This window comes from Lolium rigidum, chromosome 7, assembly GCF_022539505.1.
Source record: "Lolium rigidum isolate FL_2022 chromosome 7, APGP_CSIRO_Lrig_0.1, whole genome shotgun sequence".
Lineage (NCBI taxonomy): Eukaryota > Viridiplantae > Streptophyta > Magnoliopsida > Poales > Poaceae > Lolium > Lolium rigidum.
Window position 1 is genome coordinate 269,183,034 of NC_061514.1, and position 19,278 is coordinate 269,202,311.

At 42.2% G+C, this 19,278-nt stretch overlaps 1 long non-coding RNA gene across 1 annotated transcript; it reads left to right on the forward strand.

Annotated features, from left to right (window-relative positions):
* The first annotated feature begins 10,858 nt into the window (after window positions 1-10,858).
* Window positions 10,859-11,743, forward strand: LOC124678293. The gene is made up of 2 exons (XR_006994407.1): window positions 10,859-11,310; window positions 11,389-11,743. It is a non-coding gene; the product is annotated as an uncharacterized LOC124678293 (long non-coding RNA).
* The last annotated feature ends 7,535 nt before the right edge of the window (window positions 11,744-19,278 follow it).

A 19,278-nucleotide genomic window follows, 5' to 3' on the forward strand; every position in this document is an offset into this window, starting at 1 on the left:
ACATGGTACACCATGGCAAGGGTGAGCTACTTCCAATTTAAGCGGAGCGGGGAAACCCTAGGTGGAATTCCGAAATACTCCGCATATATGTGAGGTGAAATGCACAAACTATCACGAAAAGACATGATGCAAGATGCAAATAGATGTATGGATGACATATTCATGTTCCTCTCATTTTTCTGAACAACTTTCATATACAATACATTTTATTTCGAGTTACCATTTAAAAGATATTAACATATTGGTTTATTAGTAATTAAAATAGAAAAACAGATTTATTTAATTGGGGTAAGGACCCGAAAACAAAATACAGGGTCAGGGGAGGACCCCGGGTTGATTTACAAAACTGGCAGGGGGTTATCGTGTAACGGATAGAGACAGGGGCGCCGGGTTGAGGGAACAAAACATGCAGGGGGCTAGATGCAAAATGATTCAGATCTGGATCTGGGAAAAGATTCTCACCGAGGGGTTTTCTACCCTGAGCGGCTGACTGGCGGGCCCCGCGCCACATCGGACGGCCAGCGTGGCAAACCATCTGCTGCCTGTCTTCTGTTCCTGTCGAAACTGAAGAAAAAAAAAGGCGGACGTAGTGAGACACGGCGGGGCTACGACGGCCAACAAACGACGACGCTCCAGCAAGGAAGACGAGCAGGGGAAGAAGGGGAAGGCAGAGGTGGTGGCTCACCGAGGTCGGAGGTGAGCTTGGCTTGCCGGAGGCTTGCCGGAGGAGAGGGAGAAGGCGGATGCACGCGACGTCCGCGTCGGATGTGCTGCAGGTCAAGCACGGACGCGACGGGGGCGTGGGTCCTAGGTCGAGACGAGGATGGCCTCATCGAAGAGAAGAGCGCGGGGATGAGGTTGATGTCGCGGGAGATGCGCGCCTTTGCGGGGAGCCAAGGAGAGGCGGCGCTGTCTCCAGGGAGTCACGAGAGGATGCCGGCGGCGAAGACCTGCGAGCACGGGCGGCGGTCACCGACAATAGCACCACAGAGAAGAAGAAGGGGACTGGGAGAAAAGGGTCCAGGAGGAAGAGGGAATCACCAGGGAACCGAGGGACATGATGGTGAAGGCGGAGAGGTTCAGACGGTGACGAGATTGACGGTTGTTCTTGCCGGGGTCGAAGAAGAAGGTGGAAAGGGTGCTCGATTTACAGGGTCCCTTCCTGATTTTCTTGAACGAGTAGAACCGCGACGTCAAGGAGAAGCTAGAGGCGGCCTCAGATCTACGCGAGGTGGTCGGAGATGGCCGATCGACGGGGAGGCCGACGGTGGCGCGCGGTGGTTTACAGAGAAAAGAAAAGGCGAGGGAGAAGAGGTTGGCGGCGACGCGAGGGAAAAGGGAGGGGAGGCTAGGGTTTTCTAGGGTCGAGATAAAAGACAGAGGGGGAGTGGTTGGCGCGGCGCTGGTGCGGCGTGACGTCGGCCACGGGAGGTTCACGCTTCCTGCGTGCGAAGAAGACGACAGGAGTGGAGGACGATCTTTTCTCCTCGAGGGGTATCGGGCCGAAAGGAAGTTGGGCTGGAGGAGGACCTGGGCTGGCGCTGAGCTGTGGAAGAGAGAGGGAGAAAGGGTGGGCCGCCGGGAGAGAGGGTTTGACGGGCCAGAGAGGGGTTAGGGTTTTCTTTTAAAACTCTTTCTCTTTTCTTTTCAAAACTATTTTGTAAACTGGTTTTAAAATAGTTCAAGCAATTTGAATTTTGAATGCAGAGATGGAGAGAAAACAAAATTGTTTGGCTTTATAAAATAATTTTATTTATTAAAGCATGGATGATATGGTGCATGATGCATGATGATGCATAAAAGAAACGAACAAGCAAATCTAATAGGGGTACTACCCTGGGCCGTTACACTCCCTGGCCGGCGCCCCAAGCCCCCTCTCTCGCAAACCCTAGCTACTCCCACCTCCTTCTTCTCCCGCAGCGCTTACGGCGAAGCCCTGCCGGAGATCTCCACCACCACCATCACCACGTCGTCGTGCTGGCGGGATTCCGAGGAGGATCTACTACATCCGCTGACTGCTGGAACGGGGAGAAGGACGTCGTCATCAACACCGAACGTGTGACCGAGTACGGAGGTGCTGCCCGACTGTGGCACCGTTAAGATCTTCTACGCGCTTTTGAAAGCGGCAAGTGATCGACTACATCAACCACGAGATCTAATCTCGTAGGCTTTGGAATCTTCGAGGGTTAGTCTCACATACATCTCGTTGCTACCATCTACTAGATTAGATCTTGGCTTGTTATTCGTTCTTGCGGTAGGAATTTTTTGTTTTCTATGCTACGAATCCCATCGGTGGTATCAGAGCCGTGTCTATGCATAGATTGGTTGCACGAGTAGAACACAATGGTTTTTGTGGGCGTTGATGCTTTTGTTGTTTTTAGTTAGTGTACTTTGCATCTTGCGGGATGGTGGGATGAAGCGGCCCAGACTAACTTTACATGACCGCGTCTCATGAGACTTGCTCCACGCTTGACATGCAACTTGTATTGCATAATTGGCTTTGCGGGTGTCTGCCTCTCCCACCATAGTGAAGATTCAATCTACTCTTTCTATTGACAACACTAGTATCACCGTTGTGGTTCATGTTTGTAGGTAGATTGGATCTCACTCGAAAACCCTAAACCACGTAAAAATGCAAACCAAATTAGAGACGTCTAACTTGTTTTTGCAGGGTTTGGTGATGTGATATGGCCATGATATGATGATGAATATGTATGAGATGATCATTATTGTATTGTGGCAATCGACAAGAACCTTATGGTTGTCTTTATATTTCATGTTGAGGTATTATTTCAAAGTAGTTGTAATAGTTGCTACATGTGGTGAACAACCATGAAGACGGCGCCATGGACCTTGACGCATCGCCGACGATGATGGAGATCATGCCCGTTAATGATGGAGATCATGTCCGTGCTTTGGAGATGAAGATCAAAGGCACAAAGACTAAAGGGCCATATCATATCACATTATGAATTGCGTGTGATGTTAATCCTTTTATGCATCTTATATTGCTTAGATCGCGACGGTAGCATTATAAGATGATCCCTCTCACTAAAAATCAAGATAATAAAGTGTTCATCCTTAGTTAGCACCGTTGCTAAGACTCATTGTTTCGACGCATCAAGTGATGATCGGGTGTGATAGACTCAACGTGTGCATACAACGGGTGCAAGCCAGATTTGCACATGCGGAAACTAGGGTTTGACTTGACGAGCCTAGCATGTACAGACATGGCCTTGGAACACGGGAGACCGAAAGGTTAAGCATGAATCATATACATGATATGATGAACATGTTGATGTTCGCCATTGAAACTACATCATCTCACGTGATGATCGGACTTGGTGTAGTGGATTTGGTTCGTGTAATCACTAAGACAACGCGAGGGATATTGTTTTAAGTGGGAGTTCACATAGTTAATTTAAGAATTAATAGTAAACTCAAATTTATCATGAACAAAGTCTAAATTGTATTTGAATTAAATTTTGTAGAATTGGCATCCGTTTTCTACTTTACGCTAGGCTTGTAATTGAGATAGAAATATTGTTAAGTCTGGCAAGTAACTTTACGGACTGGTACCGTATCGTTAAAGAATCAAGAAATGATTAAATCCTATAGCAAACTTTTGGTAATCCTCAAATTGCTGATTCGAAAAGGAATGGTTTCAATTAGTATCTAAAATTATCTTGTCTCTATGAAACTTGATGTTCAAATCCGTTTGACAAGTAAGGAGCTGAAAAGTTTGTTTTTAGAAATAAGAAAGGTGTGAGATATATGTGATATCTAAGACATTATTGCAAGATAATAAAATATAATTTAGTGAGACTACATAAACTCATAAGTTTTATGGGAATGTACGAAGGTTGAAGACGCTAGGCATCTCAATCCTCCAACTAGTTGGGCACTAACGTTATTCGCATATCCATGTAAGCCATAGTAGCTTCATCATGAAGTTGTCATGATTTGATGGATAAAATTATGAGTGAAATTGTTCATCACATTAAAAAAAAGTTACTAATAGTGAAATCCGGAACACTTTTCATGTGATGATCAACTTTAAAGTGTGAACATCAAGGTTATTGGTATTTGACCAACAAGCCTAGAAGTTATTGGTTTTGAGGTGTTTTCAGAAATACGAGGAAAGTCGAAAGAGAAACTACAAAATGATTTTGGCAGAAAGAAAGAAAATATTAGAAAGTCTAGCTCAGGTGTGTATAGATGGTATACATGTTATGAATGTATTCTTTGATTGGTCACACAATGAAGTTCTTGGGTATTTTTGTACCATATTGGTTGGTATAAGATGTCATACAACACAACGCAATACAAGAATACAATGGCCTAAGTGACTAATAAGGAATGTGGTAATAATGCACGTCTGGAACAAAATAAAGTGTTATTATGTTCATCGTTGGCATTCTACCTAGCCCTTCAGATATATAATAAAGAACTTAATAATTGTTATTTAGCTTTGGTCAAATAAAAAACAATGAGTTATTCAAAGTTATGACCATACTCCATATACGATGGATAAGTTATTATCTATATCTATATATTCTATATCTATACCTAATAATAAAGGAGCTAAGGTTTCTGCCAAAATTTTCGTCCAACTTTTTATTGGACCGTTTTACCCTCCCACAAAATGTCATATTAGACACATAAATCCATTGTACCGGTTTGAACTTATGTTTTCTTTCTCTCCCCGAACGACCTCTGCTCTCGAGTAGAAGTGCTCTTCTAGGTCCTGGATCGGAGGGCCTCCACGCATTAGATCTTTGGGTCGATCTGTCTATTCCGCAGCCTGGCCAGCCCATCTCCTTTATGTGTGCCTGGGTTTGAGCTTTGTTCCGCCCGAACAATGGAACGAGGCATCGATGGTAGATTTTAGTCCCACCTTGCTCCATCATAGAGACTCAGACCTGTTTATATAGTTAACTTTTCTGGAATCAACAAGCCGCCTTGAAAACAATACCATTGATTGGTATATCATCCAATGGTCAGGAAGAAATTAGATGGAAAGAGAACAACGAGAAAGGAAAACAAGGAAAGAGAGAAGAAAGAGCAATTTGATCTGAGATAATGAAAATCCAGGCGTGACGAGCGACAGGAGACGAAAGAGAGGGAGAATGCTGGCCGGGCGGACGGCACACGGCCGGATCTGGCAAAAGCGAGTCGCGCCACCGGACAAAGATAAGGAGGAGGGAGTCGGCGGCGCAGGACGGACGCAAAACGGTTCCCAGCAAGGGAGGAATGGGTGGTGGTCGCCTTCGATGGGTAGGCGGCGGCAGCGGAGGATCCTGCAGTTCGATTTGGGGATTTTCTTTCCCCTGCCTGCCTGTTGGATGCGGTGGTCCATACAGGGCTTTCTCGGATCGTTTTGGCTGGTTGGGCTTAGAGCATCTCCAACAGAGGCTGTAAACTAGCGCCGCGCTAAAAAAACCGTCAATATACAGCGCCGAATTCGTTTTTCGTCCTCCAGCAGGCGCTGTAAAGTAGGCCGCGCTGTAAATATTTTAGTGCGCGCGGTACTTTGCGCCATCCAAAGCGCTATATCTGGTGCGCCGGTTAGCGCGCGCTGTAAACTGGCACGGCGACTCTTCCCACCGCGCGAAGAAAAACGGCTGTGAAATGTCGCCTGCCTCTCCGCGCAGCGACGGCGAGAAGGTCCGCCGGCCGCGCCCGGCCTTGTCCGGCCCTCCGCGCTGCGACGACGAGGAGGTCCGCCGGCCCAGCTTGGCCCCCGCATCCTGGAGCCTCGCCCGTCGCGGTCGGCTTGCATGGCGGACGCGAGGGTGTGGCCGCCGTCCTCGTCCCGCAGCCTGACGAGGTCGCGGAGGTTGCACGAGCCGGCCGCTGAGGCCGCCGTCGGCCCACCGCGTCTAGCTAGTCCACCAGCGTGACGCTCCGGCCGCAGCATCCTCCATCCGCAAGAGAATCCCCCACTGGCCTGCCCTGGGCGTCCGCCGATCTCTGCCTCCGCACGCGTATGGAAAAGATGAATTGATTGCTAGCTTGCCGCACGCATGGTCTGAATCGATTGAATCGATTGCTAGCTTGCTCTCAGATCGATTGCTAGCTTGCCGCACGCGTATGGAAAAGATGGATTGATTTTTTCAGATTTATTTGTGGTTTGTTTGATCTTGTTTGTTGTATGTACGTGAATGAAATTTGTTTATGGAGCTCTATTTTACAGCCTCTGCTGAAGCGTTGTTTTTTGCTTCTTCGCTGCGCTGTAAAATAGAGCCTCTGGTGAAGCTCGCGTCCGCGCCGCGCGCTGTATCCGGATTAAGCGCGCTGCAAACGACTTTTACAGCGCCAAATTTTAGAGCCTCTGTTGGAGATGCTCTTAGCACGAGACGAGTGAAAGCTGAAAAGCTGTACCGGGCCACAGCTTCTGCCTACCATGTACGTGAAAAACATAGCGTTCCCAAACTCTAGGCGAACATATGTTTTCTTTATGAAGGAACAAAATGAAAGGAAGGAAACCACTTTGTACGCCACAGTATGCCCACTTCATCTGAAATAATACTCTCTCCGTTTTATGCAAGTTGTCTAAGATTTGACAAAATTTAGATATATCCAGATATTATTTAAATACATTCGAATATTGATAAATCTAAGGCAAATTTCATGGACGAAGGAACTATTACAATTAAATTATTCATATTAGTCGTGCCCAGTACGACAAGGGGACATGGTGAAGGCAAAGAAAGAAATTGATGTCATATCAACCAAGCCTGCTTCCCGTTCGAGAGCTTCCGAAGCACAAATATTGCAAGCTATGTGGACAGAGCCATTGAGAGAGACGACGAAGAGGATGTGGTGATGCGGTGGGTGATGGATTAATTTCTATTCAACATTTTTATTAATATTAATTTTTTTAAAGAAATTTTAATAGTTAATTATTTGTGACATGCAATTTATTTAATATTAATTAACCCGTAGCAACGCACGGGCACTTTTGCTAGTACCTAATAATAAAGGAGCTAAGGTTTCTGCCAAAATTTTCATCCAACTTTTCATTAGACCGTTTTGCCCTCTCACCAAATTACATACTACTAGTTGAATACCCGTGCGTTGCTACGGATCCTTAAATTTATTGAAGATTGCCATTATCCCATATGATGTAAATATGATGTACGTAAACAATTCCAATGATGCGGAGAATATGCAAACAAAGATACATTTTAAATTAATATTTCCAACGGCGACACATTACACTCGAGTTTGCAGTTTGGTTTACTCAAACTACCTCTCCCTCCCTACCTGTCTCTTCCTGTTTAGGTTACTCAAACCACCTCTCGCTTATCAAGAAAACTTCAAGAAATGATTTGCATATACATCACTCCTCAAATGTCACCTCGATCATGTCGCTCGCTTGTGCCCGTGATCCATCCAACTAACCAATCGAATAGTTCAACCTTCTATTGCTCTCATGCCCAGCAATATGGCCAACAACTTTTGTCGTCTCGAGTCGTAATCTTAGTTTTGGTCTTAGGACAGATAGTAGGTTTATGAGTAAACAGAACACAATCTGCAAAGGTATTATGGTTGATAGTGATGGAACTTTACATGGCAAAATTGGATGACATATGTTCCCCGTGTTTGACAGGGAAGCAGTCTAGGAAGCACAAAATAAATATGTTTTGGTGCCAGCATTCAGAAACAAAATTGAGCATGTTTTCTCGCACATTCTCTCCTCCTAGTAACAACCAGCCTTCGCACTTCCTCTCCTTTCTGCCAGCTCCCTACTAAAAATAATAATTAGCCAACCAATGCATTGTATATCACTTTCAAGCGGGTTTTAACAAGCCAAACACCTTGATGGATGCATCAAATTAAGTTTAATTAAAACAGTTACAGTCGTACTGAATGAAAATTGAACTGTTGTCTGTTATCTGTGATTTTTCCACCGTCACTTTGCTCTCTTCAGATCCTGCTTGAATTGGCCAAGACATGCAGTTATTAGTTTATTACCACTGTGGCTATGACATTATCATACAATTGTTGTAAGGCCTTGCTAAGTTAAATGTGTGAACCAAAAATGGATACTGTATTGACGAAATCTGATAGTAAAATATGTATCAAGATTTATGGATGCTTGCTTGTTGAAGAGAATTTCAGCGAACGATACATATAAAAAAGAACTGAAGTCCATAATGCAGGCTTGCTGCAGAAAACTTCAGTGAAGAGAAACATGTAAAAGAAGAAACAAAGCGCATAGCATGTTAAGTTATGTATATACTTATAATCCCATATCCGATCAACCTGCACTAAAGATCATGTTTCTACAAGACCCTTTTAACTAAGAGACCTGCACGTGAAAGCTGCAAGGAAAGAAAAAGTGAACCACTGGTAAAAGAAAGGCTAGAGTCCTCAAAGATTGATCATAAATTCTAATAGTGACTTGAAAGAATTTTTTGATAGTAATAGCCAAATTAGGTTTGGTTAATCAAAACTAATCATGATCGTGGGACTCCAAATTGTCCTAAAATGTATTTCGAAATTTACATGATTTAAATAATACCTTCTTGCTCAAACTCAAGCACAACTGAGATCGTACATTTTTGTGTATTGTCAACCACCTTCACTCACTAAGAGATTGCAATATATTTGGAAATAGTTTCAGAGAATCTTAGTACAAGGGAATATTTTTCTAGATTGAAAAAAATTTCAGTAGCATTACTGAAGATAATAAATTTACAGTAGAAGGCACCATTCTAAGTTTCAAGAGACACAAATTGAAGGCAGCATAAAATGATGTCCAAAATGTATTCTTATATAAGCAGTATACATGTTTCAGCACAATTGGAGAGAAAATAACGATGTAGATGACAATTTTTGCACCTGAATATCAGTTTGTCTTCCTAGAGTTATTCCATTAAGCGAAAAACAACTACGAATCATTGTGCCATTGACGAAGCTACATGGATATTGATTTTCCGGAACTCAACGAGAACCTCCAAGAGTGGTCAAAGAAATCAAATGACTGATCTTTTCAACACAAGGAAGCCAAGATTGCAACTCACCTTTTTTATATTAAAAGGTGTTTTTCCCAAAAACAGAGAAAGAAGAAGAAATAATAGAAAATTACAAAACAATAAATTGTACTACAATGAAAATAAGTATACTCGTATGAACACTTTTACCTATGAACTATTGTTTATTAAATAGCATAATCGTACTTGCTGCAAGTTGGCATAGAAAATATTCTGCTAGCCATTTGTCTAGGAAGAAACAAGAAACAATGAGAAACTGACAATACAATCAATTTTCTGTGCCTCTGCAGCAACATGTACAATTCATTGCTGATGGGCATGTGCGGCTAGGTGCTATGTCAAACTCCTTAATCAAAATCAAAATATGCTGGTTTTGTGCGGCTAGGTGCTATGTCAAACCCATGAACTGGAACAAATAAACCTGCAAGGAATGGGGAATAAATTATAACAGTAAGAAAACATGGATCAAAGGGAACAGTGCGGCTAGGTGCTATGTCAAACTCCTTAATCAAAATCAAAATGGCCCAGCAGGCATCACCGCCAATAAACGCGCCGAAACATCGAGAGAAGTGGAGCACGACGAGCAGAGCAAGTTGATCCATCCTATTTCGATCCACGGAAACTAAAACCACATAAACGGGTTAGAATCTGAGGGGTGAGGCGGATATGTGGCTCACTTGGGAGTCAGTAATGACACATCCGTAAGGGCCCTCACTCACCCTTTTGCGTCGGTTGGCGATGTAGAGGCAGACGTCAACGCAGGTGAGGTTGCTGGGCAAATGAACCAATGGTGGCGATGCCGGCGGCGACACAAGGCCGCCCTACGAGGGGCACTCGATGGCGGGGTCTTTAAGGACTCTGTCTCCTCCTTCAACAGCGCAAGTTTCTTGAACGGCGGCGACAGATTCAACGTGTGTGGTGCGTGCTCTGAGAGGCGTCGCTCAAGAGGGGATGCAAAGACGTCGGTCAGGAGAAGCCCTCTGTCTCCTCCTTGAACGACGCTCGAATTCTTCAAAGGCAGCGGATCTAAGTGCGTGCTTGCGCTGAGAGGCGTGCTCATGCAGCGGCATATCAAATGTATCTGCTGCCTACAATAGAGCCGGGAGAGGAGAGCCGAAAAGGTAAGGAATTAATGATTTCATTTATTTTTTAATCTGCCAATTAGCAGAAAAGGAAAGGAACTAACAAAATAGGAAAACAATGATTCGTTTTGGACCAATCCGCCAATTAGCAGAAAAGGAAAGGAACTAACAAAATAGGAAAACAATGATTTTTTTGATGTAGCAATTAGCGGTAACAGTGGCGGAAAGACGTGCTATGACAAATATCATCCAACGGTGATCATTGAGGAGGAGACGTTGAGGGGTGATTAAACGGTCTAGATGCTTCCAACGACGACCACCAAAGTGCGTTGAGTGTCAAACGACCAACTCCCATTTAATAGTAAAGACTTCTAATTGCCATTATACCGGTTCGTCTGTATCTCTTTTTCTCTTCCATCGCCCCAACCCAATCCCGCGATTCACGCACAGGAACCCAATCCCGCGATTCCCCGCACAGGAGCCGCCTCGCCCGCTCGGATCTCGCTTGTTCCGCAGCGGGGCGCCGCATCCCTCATCTGGCCGGAGAACAAAAGTTCGCCGTCGGCCGAGATCCCGTCCCCGAGGCGTCCCGATTTCGTCTGCAGGGGGCGCGGGCGCACGGAAGAACTCGCCGCGGCCACATCCCGGCGCAGCTGCCCGCCGCCCACGCGTGACGCCGTCGAGCGTCTGCAAGGGCGCGGGGCTCGCCGCGGCCACATCCCGGCGCAGCAGCGTCGTTCACCGCGGGTCAACGCCGCCTGCGAAGGCCCGCACAACCTCGAGACACCCCGCTTCGTCCGCGAGCAGAAGGGAATCGACATGAAGCTTCCCTCACAACCAGCGCGCCTAAGGAAGGGAGAGGGGGAGCTGGGTCGCCGGGGAGAGGTGAATTGGACGGAAGGAGCACCGAGGAGCCGGTGATTGGCGGCGGCGGGACTGCACAGCAACTAACAAATACTGCAAAGTTTGTGGTGCTGCTGCCGAGCTGCCGGCCCGCCCGCATATCCAGGGCGGCACACGCTCCCTGGCCGCGCCCCTCTCACTGGACCTCTTCCGTGATCCGTTCCTCGCCGTCGGAACGTCCCTGGTCGCTGGAGAGCTCCGCCCTGAACCATCCCTCACCGGCCTGCTCCGCCCTGATCCGCCTCTGCCCTTCTGTTTGTATAAGAGAGAGCTGATGCTTGCACAATTGGTGGATGCTACCGAACAGATGCAGAAGAGAGAAGGTTCCCAAACTAGAATATGTTTCATGCGAGCGCAATCATCCATCTAATGGTAGTACTTCCCGTGTTCTTTGCCTATAGTTATGCAGGTTTGCAGATACACCAAAAGATTATGCACAGCTGACTCCGCGTCTGTTTCTTCTGCAAAAGATGGCTTCAGTACGCACAAGAGCGGCAGATTCAGTAGTGGATGTTAAGGAAGTGGAAACTACTTATTATTAATGACAACGGAACATAGACTGGTCACATATTTGTGACAACTACTGCTGGCAAAAATGAAAGCGCTACAAGAACCGTGAGCTCTATGCAATGTTTCTCTTCTATAACTGAGAAGGATTAGCCATATCTAAACTTGGTTTTGTAGTATACGCCTGAGACTGTTCATGGTGTTGTAATCGAGCATTACAACATGTACCAGCACATGCCACTTATCCAAGTGAAGTTGTATAATATTCACTGTTCAAAAAATCGTCCGATTCAACGATTAATCGCCCGATTAATCCCTATTCAGTGGTCACCGATTAGCCGATAAACTCATTTATCACCCGATTAACCCATTTATCGTCTGATTAATCGGTCGATTTGCCTATTAATCGCTAATCGTCAGCCGACCGAGTTAACGCCGATAAGCGATTTTCTCAACATTGATAATATTTATGTGCATGTACTTTACTAGCATGTTCAGTTCGCATGAGAAAGCAACTCCTTTAAAACAACATTAGCTAGCTCCAAATCAAGTTGATTTGATCTTTGATGAATTAAAATAAAATCTATTTTTTGGCAGATATGTAGGGCACTTTCTGTACATTCACGCAGAGATATCAAGCCTTCCAGGTATACCGCAAAATGCCTTATAAGGTATATGATACACACGAGCAATCTATAATTGTAAGGATCCTAAAGTTTAATGGAATAATTCTTAATAATGGCAATAAAATAGTTATTTTTAAATTGTTACATACTGAACACTTATTTATTTCAGTATATATTTGGGAGTCAAGTGTGAATGTACCCTGTAAAAGCTGTGTAGAGAAGCACATGATATAATTCATTTGAGTATTTATTTCTTCCGGTGCAACGCATAGACACTTTTGCAAATACTTGATCCGTAGCGAAGCACGGGTTTTGTCCTAGTAATAATAAAGGAGCTAAGGTTTCTGCCAAAATTTTCGTCCAACTTTTCATTTGACTGTTTTGCCCTCCCACCAAAATACATAATACTGCAAATGCCATCCTATACTGGCGTAGCGGTTCGCTAATTTCAATCGCGTGCTTGTCGCTTCGGTAGGCGCCATGTATTGGTTCGGGGCCTGTATTGGCCTCTACGTTGGGCTTCTTTGGTCAAAATAGCATAGCCCTGCCTCACGCACGGAATTTTGTGCCAACAATAGTCCCACATCGCTTGCATATACCGAGTTGTAGCGATTTATATGCCTAAATTTCCTGAGTTATAACAAGCTGATTTGGAACCGTAAACATCTCCAAATATGGAGCCCACAAATTGAACGAGACCCGGATTAAGGAGTGGAATTTAAGAAGGAAGGATCCATCGAGAAAGGAATCTGATTGAGGAAGGAAATCAGAAAATATCGGAAGGAATCCATTGATTGGTACTACGAAGGAAGGCAAGCGAGAGGAAGCACGCAACAGAATCCTACATGCTCAGATGGAAAGTGAAGGAACGGAAATCCAAAGCACTGGGAGCGAGCGGCTCCTGGCGGCGCTCGGAGGAGAGATGACCGAGGTTCTAGGTTGTTGGGTTGGGTACGTTTTGGGAGTCATCTTCGGCTGCTGGGTCTGGGTAGCGGGCCTTCCTGGAGCGGCAAGTTTAGTGGGGGCTTCTCCCTTTTTTATTCTTAATTTTTTTAGAATTTTCATTTGAGAAAAAGATAGAAAGGTTTGGGGGTTTAAAAAGGTTTTAAACACTCGAGATTTTTTAAAATATTGCTTACTTAATTTAAACTAAAAAATTGAAAATATAAAAATCATTTGGGAAAGATTTAATTTTAATCAGGTCCCAACCATGAACCATGGCCTAGGAAGCCCAATGTAAATAATTTGAGTGAATTTTTAAAACTTCTAAACTTTTTTGTGCACGTTTAATAGAACAATTTTTCGTGAACAATAGATTATTGTTAGAGTATTCTTATTAACCGACCAAACTTTAGTTAATGGACATTTTATTTTCATTGCCAACTAGCAAATTGGCCCGCGCAGGTCTTTTATCCATTGAAGAGAAACCATTTCTGATATAACAATTAACATTCGGCTCATAAGTAAACCGTAGGAGGGCATTCTAACATTTTAATACTTTTATTTTTATTTTTGATGAGTTCTTTTTTAGTTTATCTAACCCAATACATGGGCTAAAATTACTACTCAATTGATCTTGTACTGTTTTATTTATAAATGTGTTATATATAGAGTTATAAATTTAGGGATAATGAATATTCATATAAATAGTTTATAGATGTATTGAATTATTTAACTTGCATTTTTGCCGTAAGATTATACTCCCTCCTGCCCATAATATGATGCACAAAGTTTGACTTAGAATATAGAAAACAATACAAATATCGACAACACCAAATGCACATATATATATTTTTCAAGAAAATTCTAATAATATTAATTTGACATTGTATATATTCTTATTTTTATCAATATACATAATTAAAATTTATGAAGTTTGACTTTGACAAAATTTTATATGCAAGATATTTTGGGCAAAAGGAAGTACGTTTGTGGATCTAGTGCATATGCTAATTTGCATCATTTTCTTGTGATTAATAGCTTGTCAGTAAAATAATACAGTAGTAATAGTACAGCTTTCTTTGTCTCTTCCCTGAAACGGCCCCATCTTCCCCAGAACTCACCGTTTCAGTTCCTCTTTTTTGCCCACCACTGATCCCCAATTCAGGTAGTCTCCGCTCCCATGTCAAAAAGAAAGAATAAGTTAGTGTCCGCTCGCAGGAATCCACCAAAATCAAATCGCTGACTACGTCCCTCACGTACGAATGGATCTTCAATTGGAGAGTTACTTACTGCTGTTGGACTTGAGGAACATGGTGGGAGGCCGGGGGGAAGAGGGGAGACGCACCTTCTAATCTTCTATCCGATCAGGAGCTCCGGGCTTGCGGCTCATATTCGGGCTAATGGTCGGCGGTCTGCCGGTCGTTACCTGAATACCTGTAGAAGATAGAGGGTCTGGTGCCAGGCGTTGCTCTGAATCAGCGATGACGCGGCCATGAATTGGTACCGTCCTGCTTTTTAATTTTTTAATTTCCATTCTGTAACGGAAGTACCAAAGTTTTATGTTGTGGTATCAAACGATACTCGTTTCTCTTCTTGCTCTCATATTCTTTTTTCATTCAATCTTAGTGTCAGCTTCATATGGTGCTCCTAGGTTGAGGGAGCTTTCATGATCAGGTCTTTTGCATACGTTGCTCATAAGTTTTTCTCCATTCCATAGCATTAATTTTGAAAAATAAATGATTTGTACAACCATAGCATTAACAGGCCTATTTTTTTTTGCTCATATCATATACAAAGATACCAAAATGTTAATATTATTCATTATCTGGCATAGATTTGAGTGCTTACCTGCAGAAAATTGAAGTATTATTTAGATTTGAGGGTTATAATTTCTCATTGTTTCCTGTTTGTGTATAGATATTTTCTGAGTGCCATTGTTTGAAGAGGTAACACCAAGGATCTCATAGTGGGCTCATGGCAGTTATGTTTTGTTTGTATTATTAGTGACCTGATGGTTGTCTGATAAGATATATTTTGCACTGGTCATATATTTCTGGATCCATAGGATGTTACCCAATGGTCTGCTTTTGAAAACTTCAGTTCTGCAGTTGGTGTTGTTATGCACTTCTATACTCTAAACCATGGTACATTTACGATTTCAGCAATTGGCAATTTCAATCTATCTCCTAACGAAAGTACTGATATCTTGCACTGGGTCATATATTTCTGGATCCATAGGATGTTACCCAATGGTCTGCTTTTGAAAACTTCAGTTCTGCGGTTGGTGTTGTTATGCACTTCTGTACTTTAAACCATGGTACATTTACAATTTCAGAAATTGGCTATTTCAATCTATCTCCTATCTAAGGTACTGATGAAACATATATTGTCAGGTTGTGCTTGTTAGTCAAGAAGCTTATTTTTTATGCCCACCCCACTTTTTCCGGGCTTGTAACTGGCATCGACAGTGTTAGTCCCCTACCCCATGCATATCTAACAAAATAAAGGAGTGTTTTTATTAGTTTTAGTTTTTTACCATTTAGATGTATGTACATGAATATTTATCTATGTAGCAGCAAAAACACAAAATGTAAATTAACCTGCGTACATCCATTTTTTATATTTGTCCCTTTCTTCAGTTGCAGATATCACCGACATGTATAGTTTTATAATTCTTTTAAAAGGAAGACTAATTAAATAAATGAATTTGGAAAATGTTCCAATTGACCCATGCAGTTGTACTATACAATATAATAGTACCACGATGAACATTTCTTATGTTTTGAGAGTAGTAGGTCATATCCATCCCGCCATATAGTGCACAACAACCTTTACATATATAAGGAATTTATGTTAACTGAAAGTTATGGTGAGGAAACTTAATGATAACTTTTCTTGTAATTATATATTTTGAAAGGTTTGTAGCATCATCTAGTTAAAGTACCAGTATAGAAAAAAGATGTCATTTTTCCATACCTTCAGAAAATTTCTTCGTAGACTATGTTGTTGACAACATCATCCTCTTCGCTATCTTCATCATTTGACAATTTCCCGCAGCCCGTCCCTTCGTGTCACTATTGAGAATGTTGCATAGAGTTGTCCATGTGTGAAAACTTGCTTTGGTAGATATCGTGCTACCATGTTTAGAGATTGCGCCTGGTTTTGTTGATTTTCATAACAAAGCATACACCGAATAGGATGTTGTCCTGTTTAAGAATGAATGGCCATGCTGGTTCTGCTGGTGATATAATTATTCTTGGAATATAGACCTTTCGTAGATAGGTCTTACCTATTCCAACATATCCATCGATAAATACTTGCTTTCCAAATCATTGTTGATTGATTCCAGTATTGAATCAAATGCATTTAGCTCTTCAGAGTTAAGATTACAAAAGATCCTCAAGTTGCTGTTCTTTTTATTCCACATTGTTGTAGCTCAGCTCTTCATTGCGCAGCATGTTTCCAAGTACCTTTCTCTCTGAAGAATTTGGAAGTTCTATTCCTAGGTATTCATTAAGTGTCTTTCCGGCTTGTCTCGTGACCTTCTCGATTTCTTCTGTGAGCTATGAGGCAAAGTCAGGATAGTTCATGAGTTTTCTCTGTTTGTACTCCATGTTATTTCCCAGCATCCCCACAATAGTTGGCATATGATGGTTTTGAAAAGATGTCTTAGATTTTTTACTGTCGCCCAATTTCATGTCTCATTGATACACTCAAGCCACTCCTTTTCATCATCAAGAAACCCTAGTGCTTCACAAGCTGCTTTGAATGAGATGTAGACAATTCCATTAGAGTTCTTATGTCTTCGAAAGATGTACATCCTTCAAACTGATCTTCCTTTTGGTCCACTTTGTATGATACTATTTGACAGAATTTCTGCATATGTTAGTTGCATGGCTTCTTCACACATCCTTTTTTTTTGTCTCCATCCACTGTGTAAATTTAGTGATTCCTTCTCTTTCTTTCCATACGATCTTTTTTAACTCTGTAGAATCCGAGAAAATGACTTACTGCTCATTGTGGAAAGGCAACCTTTTAATGCAGGGATCTCGGAAGTGCATCTCGAACTGGAATATTCTCCAACATGTGTCGTTTCCTGATGTATACATGCATTCGAGGTAGTTCTTGATTTCATCATTTTATATTAGTGTTGTCGCCTGCTCATCACCTTTATTTATATATTTAAAAATGTATTTTATCTATAATGATCGATTGCACACCTCCACATTTATGTGTGATTCACACTTTAGCAGCAGATTTTCATTGTATGGAACAATGTGTCTGTTATCCAATTTGCTTCATACTTTACCACCAATGGAGTACTATTGTACTGCATATAATGCTTTTTATGTGTTTTATTATTTGAAGTATGAAATAAGCAAGGTACAACTATACTTACAGAGACATTGGATGATTCAATTGAATCGATCAAGCACCTGGCGATGTTGCAAGTTGCTGTTGATGCTGATGCTGGGATACATGATGACGACCAGCAATGTCTTTTCCCATGGCCTCGATGCAGACGTATGTGTTAGACCGTGTGACAGCCTTCTTCATGTCATTGCGCTCCGTCTCGTGGTTCTGGAGACGTTGTGTCGTCACCGGCCGGGCCGGCTGCAGTTCAGGTCGATCCTTCACTCGGCGCCTCCTCATTCTTGAACGGCTTCTCCATGGTCAGCTCTTCCCTACATGATCTGATTAAATAGGGTGTATGTTTTAGGTGACAAATAACAGGGCACCTGATAAAACCTTCATAGATTGCAATATTCTACCGTATAAGATCCGACTGCTCCATGTGTCTGTGTCCATCACGACTGGCTATCTTTCTATGAGCACTATTGGATAGCTTTTCTATTAATTTTCGTGACGATTTGTACGCATATGAAGCAAAACTTTTGGTATCAGCCTAGTCGTGCTTCCAAAAAATTGGGAGACAATCGTATGATCAAGAGACATACCTGCACCTAGATCATGTGTGGGTGAGTGCGTGTGCGCTCGTATGCATACATATATCAGGTAACCAAGCTTTGCAAGTCTCCGGGCTGCTAGCTCAAGATGGAGCAGTGAATCATCTCTTCCAATCCCATCCGATCTGGTCGGCGGCTGACCTAGGGAAACCATGGCTACGTTGAAAAGAGGCAGGATTTTTTAATGTTTAATTTGACGAAACGTTTTTACACGGAAAGAGTAAAAGGTTTACTTTATGTGTGGCAAAGGTGGGTAATTTTATGGAACTGTAATGTCCGGAATTCTATTAGCAAGATCAAGTGGTTGTGATTTGTTGATGTATCTAATTAGATGGTCGGATGTTTCTGATTATTGTGGAATTTTCTAGTTTATTCTCTAATTTCTGGTGACCCCTTAATGTACTTTTAATATATAATAGATATGAATGAGGCAAAATAAAATACTCTCATAAAAAACACAACATAGAATAGTTTGATGGAGCGGTTTGAGTATTTGTTTCCCGATGCAACGCACGGGCACTTCTGCTAGTAAATCTTAAATGTGAAACACACATGCATAACACTGACGCTAAAATGTCATAAGGCAAATGATTTGAATTCCACTTATTTGTGGAACCGCCATTTAAGTCATGTTAGAAAGGAAGGCATGAAGAAACTCCATGCAAATGGATTCTTGAAGTCATTTGATTTTTGAATCGTTTGGCACTTGCAAATCTTTTCTAAAGAAAATGACCGAAATACCGTTCATAGGCCAAGAGTTGAACAGGCAACTAACTTAGTGGAAACATACATGATGATATATGTGGTTCATTGGGTATAGTTGTGAGCGGAAGATTCTTCTACTTCATGAAAACTTCCAACAATGAATTGAGTGTATATATATGGATATATTTATTCGATAACGAAGAAGTTTGAAACATTTGAATGGATTCAAATAAATTTCAGCATGAAGTGGAAATCATCGTAATAGAAAAGTTAAATATCTATGATTGGATCATGGTGGAAATATTTGAATTACGAGTTTTAGCGAACATCTAAGAGAGTTATAAAGTTGTTCTACAACTCACGTTTCTTGGAGTATCATAGTGATGATGGAGTATCCGAGAGACGTATCCAAACCTTGTTGGATTAATGATGAGATAAAATAAAATGACGCCATTATATTTTTGTGGATTATGATTTAGAGACTACCGCTTTTACACTAAATAGAGCATCATCATAATCCGTTGAAATGACACCATACGAGTTA